This window comes from Brachionichthys hirsutus, chromosome 13 (assembly GCF_040956055.1).
Source record: "Brachionichthys hirsutus isolate HB-005 chromosome 13, CSIRO-AGI_Bhir_v1, whole genome shotgun sequence".
NCBI classification, from domain to species: Eukaryota; Metazoa; Chordata; class Actinopteri; order Lophiiformes; family Brachionichthyidae; genus Brachionichthys; species Brachionichthys hirsutus.
Window position 1 is genome coordinate 8,101,089 of NC_090909.1, and position 6,135 is coordinate 8,107,223.

Here is a 6,135-nt window from a genome sequence, read left to right on the forward strand (position 1 = left end):
ATCGCAGGGCCACACAGAAATACAAGCACCCGCTCACACTCAGACAGACAGACAGACAGACGGGTGTTTAAACTGTCAAAGAGAGAGGCGGAAACTCTCTGCCAGCCAAAAACGGCGAGAAAAGTTGTCCATTCGGTCACACAGAGTTTAATCTCTGCTCAGCGGGAAGTTCTGATTTCGTCAGAGTGAACCCAGGCGTTATCTAAGTAGCCTCTTCATGGCTAGACAGGATGGGAAAAGGAGAAGAGGCTGCAGGAGGAGGATTTGCAGACAATAGCTGTATGCCACAGGGGCAAAGTGGTTGAATGAAACCAGGAAAGACAAAGCCTGTAATAAGCTGGACATATGAGACATGGAGCAGGAGAGGATTTTAGATCACGCTGCCAATAGGCTGTGTAGGAGCACACTTCTCCCAAGAGTGTCCCAGAGGATTGGGCAGGCTTTTGCTGCTTCGTTTGCTTCATTCACCCCCTCCTCACCTTGTGAACTTGCTGCTCTTCCTTTCTGTACATACTTTTTCCACACATGCTCATCACACTCCTCCCCTTCCCCCCGGAGAGACGGCAGCATTTACCTGCGAAAGCCTCGCTGTCTCACAGACGTTCAGGTACACACCCTGTCCTCTGTTTGTTTACTTTACTCCCTCCATAATGCCGAGATTAATTTCTCAAAGCCGATTTGAGCTGCGGCACGCTTCGGCAGAGAGCAGAGAGCATAACTTTTGTGCTGGGGGGAAGTTTCCCCTTCACACTAGCTTAGAGGTGGATTGCGCTCCCCTTTATGCCTCTTGGTTTAATCTTCAAATGGAGCAGAGGGAGCGGGGGATAGAGGGAGGACAAAAAGGAGAGCGAGCTCTACACACAGTTGGGAATATAGCTAAAGTCTTTGCAGAGGTGTCGTCTGCTTTTTCATGGATCCCTTTGAATCTTTCTGCTGCCTCTCTCTGGACAGGACTTTTCTCACGGCAATGCTGAAGGAGCTCATATCACATAAGGCTTGAGTCTCAATCGAGTCGGTAGGTTTTGGGTAAAATGTTGCAGGACACCCGTGGCTTAGTGCATAGGAATCTTACTGTCATTATCTCTTTCTTTTTGATCACGTTTTTTTTTTTCAATTACGGTACCTGATTTATTCAGTAAAAATTATACTGAACAAGAACAAAAATGCTCATGACTAATGGAAACAAGGGTTATATCAAAAACTTGTATTTTCTTTCCAATCATTTGTCCAAAATTAAAATGTACTTGTACTGCAGTTATATTGACAATAAACACAGTAAATCCTCAGATTGCGATTCGTTTTATTAGCCAACAACATCCATCATTTAATTTTTATGTGGACAAACTCGATGAATTGTTTGGTCTTTAATGCTTGAATACATTAAACATTCCCAATTTGCACATTTTGTGCAAAAGACAGTCAATATATATATATATATAATTTTTGATTATATAAAACAGAAGAAATTTGGGTGGTAAGAACGTGCCTGATAATTAACTTGAAAATGACACTCAAATAATAATTTTATTTTTACTTATAAATTATTCATAACACTTGTTTTTATCTGTGATTTCTAATCTTGTAAGGAAACGTGTTGCTTGATTAATCACTTGCAGCTAGTTGCAGCATATGCACTCTATTCATATTTCCCTAAAGTATTCTGGGCTTCAAGCGTGTATTTAGTGAGGTCTTGAGTGATGGATTTCAGGTACCCTGAGCTTTTTTTTTGAAACGCAATTTGCTTTAATCAGTTGGAAGAATCCCTTCCTGTCTCCCTGTCCCAATCTCACTTACAGTGAATAAACACACAAATCTGATTGGAGATGTACCCTCCCACCATGAGAAGCCTGATAAAATACCAATAGAAACCTCTCTCACCGCTGAGGAGCGTTACTGTGGGATATGATGTTTGCATACTAAGACATCTCATTCAAATGAAAAGCATTCATTATATTGTACCTCAGGGGAGTAGGAGGCAGAAAGCAGTTGATTAGACCCACTTCTTGGCTCATTTCGTTTCCGTGCAGCTGCTAAAATGGTTCATGATTTGGGGGATTGGGGGTATTGGGGGAGTCAAGTGTCAGGTGAATTAGAATTTTGTACTTTATATTTTTTTGATATGTGACTTAATGCTATATTTTCATATTTATATTAGATATTGTCACAACCACAGTTTATATTATATTATTTACTTATTTTGTACTTCTATAACTTTTTTTGTTTCTTAAAGAGCGGTAAGAAAAAAAAAGTGTATGTGGTGTTGTGTTTTGTGATAAATCAAGTCTCAAACTCAGTCTATTGATTTTTTTCGACCAAATTCTAAGGCGGGGGGGTGAACAGGCTGTATGTAGAAGGATTGTGCTTAAACAAGACACAATCCAAAGAAACGATATATGGAACATCAAACCAGATCACATAACACTGGAATTTATAATTGTATAGCAGGACTCTCTTAAATACAAAGATCCCTTCTAAATAAGTGCAAAATAGAATCTGTCTGCTTTTTCTTAATGAATTATCCAGATTAATTGTGATTCCAGTGCGAGTTCAAATGCTGGTTTGCTGGCCAGCATCTAAAAGATGTGATGGCTCGGAGATGAAACTCATTAAATCATAAATCTCCAACTCCAATAAGACTGCAATATTAAATGAGGCTGCAACAGTATGACATAAATAGAAAGCTCTCGTTCTCAAACGTAAGCCCATGAACCACCTCAGCACATGCAGTACCTTCACATCATTATGCACGTGCACTGACCCATGCGAGCCGGCACAGGAGCACATCGCTTCCAGAATCACTGCTTCCCACCCACACCAATCCCACGCAAAGTTCATTTGCATTTACAATCATTTCCCATACACTCAGTGCTCGTCTAAAGGTGGGCGTTGTGTAAAAAAGCAGTGAGTAATATTACCACAGTCCCACAGAGAGAGAGAGACACATAATGAGTTCACGTGGTGGAGAAATCCATGAACAACGTGGAAAAGGACGGATGAGTTCAGATATGAATGGAAACAGGCATTAAACTGGAGAAAATGCACGACTGCAAGAGGCTCAGATAGTATTAAGGTTGTCGGAACGGTGGAACTTCAAAGGCTGCTGGTTCATTTCTCTGCATCAGATGTGAAATGAAAAGGTAGACTGATTTCTGCCAACCCACCAAAACATTGACAGCAAATTGATTTTTCACGGCACTGAAGACTCTTGGGCTCAAGGGAAAGCTGGCAAGGCCTTCAGGCACAAATGGAAACAATTTCTCTCTCGCAAATATTATTTTTATATATATATAGTATACACATTTTCAAACCTTTGATTACTACCAACTCAGTCTGGTCTCTGTTATTTTATTGAAGGCACAGATATCAAACCTGGACAAATTAAAGGTGCCTTCAATGTTGACTTGTAAACAAACAACTATTTTCATTTTCTTTACCAAATGAATTATTTATTCATAAAATATTAGTTATATTCTAAAATATAAGCATATAATGTGCTTGGATCCAGATGATGCACAGGTGTTTTCTACCTATTAGTTTCTCTGATATGCTATTTTAGTGTGTGAATATTTTCCTTTATCAGACATAATTTGTACTTAGATTCACTTCTTTCATTGAAATTAATCTGGGCGTGTTCCTTGTCATTCAAAGGGGCAGGGCTTCAGAGAAACCCACCAAACAGAAGCAAGGAATCAAACATTATTAGCACCCAATGTGATAAATAATTTTGCTAAATTACAATCTGTTTATAATTTGGAAGACCTGACTCCTGAAAGAAAGTCTTTCATAGCAGAGAAGTAAATATTATTTTACATGGTGTAGATGCATCTTTGACATGACAATTTGAAATGCTAAATACACAAGAATAAAAAATGTTCTCTAGAATGAAAAATCTAAAACAATGTTGATGGGATTAACATGCATTTCTTGAAAAATACATTTACCCCCCAGATATCCGCTTTTTCAGTGTCACCTGGATTCTAATATGTGGCTCTAAATTCACTTTCAATGCAAAAACAAAATAAGCCAAAACATTTGCTTATATTGGAGGTTTTCTTTTTAATACCACATTTCCATATCGTGACAGCCATCAGATTTTCTTCTATCAGGTAAAAATCATCAAAAAAACACCTAGGAATAATTAAACGTTTTTTTTTTCAGTTTTATATTCCAAACACCAGTTTCTTGTCTATGTCTCTAAATTTCAAACAAATAAACCCTTACACAGTGAGCAGATATTATATTCAACACATTGTTCCTCAAACAAATTATAAAAATAGATTTAGCATTTTCAAATACATATTTACAGTATTAAACATAAAATGGTCACATTAACAGAGGGGCGTAAGGGGGGGGGGGGGGGGGGTAAGTTTCATTCATTGTGGTGATGAGGTCCAGTTTGTTGTTTGTTCGTGACTGCGTGCGCGTGTGTGTGTGTGTGTGCGTGTATTTCAAAGGGATCACATGTTGCTTTATTTAAATCAGTACAACAGAGGAGAAAATGAGGAAATAGAACAAAACCAATTACAACTTTCCGATCATAAATTAATGTACCTTTTACAATGAAGGCGTACATTTAATAAAATCACGGCCTTATAAAAAAAAACTATCCTTCAAGTTTCCTGTATTGTAATAGGATGAAAAGGATCACTGATCAAAGGAAGGTGTGGGCGTTATCTGGGGAAGTGTGCAGCCTCATAGGATGGCAGTGCATGACATTAACAGCAAACGGAACAAACAGCGACAAAGAAAACAAACATGGCAGTCCTTCATCCTGTATCAATACTGCAACACACACAGTACATCCGATGGTAATGGACATAAAATTAACCTTATGAATGCACGACAATACACAGATACTGTGTGCCGACAGTAAATATCCTCCAGTCGTCCTCTCGCTTCTTCGATCACTAGATCTGTAGGTAGAAACTCACAATAGTGTAAAAAAAAATCAACAAAACGAGGAGACAACTGCTTTGCGTAACATTTTTTAAAAATTATTATTGAATAAATAAGCATCTCAGCATCTTTTTTGTGAAAGATGTGTGTCACAGTTTGTAAACAAATAAATATTAACAAATACATATCAAGACCAGGCCTTCCAGATTTTGGTCTGCGCTCTACACAGAGTATGAAACATGGAAGTGAGGGAGGCTTTGGTGAAAAGGTTCTTTGTTGCCGAGTTGGCATCCCGGCAGGCTGAACTGGAAAACGAGAGGGTTCTTTAATGCGCGCAGAAAAAAACAACCTCAAATCTTATAGAAGAGAAAATTATAAAGAGGCACCGTACAACCAGTGAATCAAATCAAGCACACATTTTCAGTTGAATCCCGCAGCTTTCTGTTCACCCTCAGTGGCTGTAAACAAAATGAGGAAGAACATACAGGAGGATGTTTCCTGAAAGGAGTCTGCCGCCAGCCAAAGCTCACTGTATTGCTCTTCATCTCATCAGCATTCTTTCACTTTCTAAGCTGTCTAAAGGGATTATACTGTATGCTTTGAGGCCTCATACAACTCTTCTCGTGGGACAGCGCAGACCTCTCAAGCTGCCGCTCTGAGATAGACGCTTACAATCTTCAGAAATGTTCCTTTAGCATCTGAAATAAGAGCGGCCCTGACGTACAATGACACGATCTTCTTACTAAAGCAGTTCCTCTTTCATTTGAAATCAGCTGTGCCAAGATCATTAAAGTCAGTAGGTCTTACTTTGACAAGTCATTGTTTTCAGAGAATCACTGTCGCCATCAGGAGCAATCCCATCTATTGTCTCTTTTCAGCGCTAGACCGCAACTGGTGTGTTTGCATCATACCACATCTGTACGTTCCTCCTGCAGCCTCAGACGAAGCCAAGTCTGCTCCAGACAACATTTCATTTGTCCGGAGCCAGGGTGATGCGCACTGATCCAGAACCAGTGTGATGGAACTGCGACTGTATTAAAAGTGCAGATAAAGAGGTCACATAATAAGGTCACGTGGCACGGAGCCTCTGCTATATCCCAATCGCAACAGGAAACACCAGTTGCCACATCAGGGTTTCATAGATAAAAGGAATGAAGGAATCAAGGAAGGCATGAGGAATCGTGGGAAGGAGGAGCAGACAGAGTGCAGTTAGCTGAACGATCTGCTCATCTATCTTTC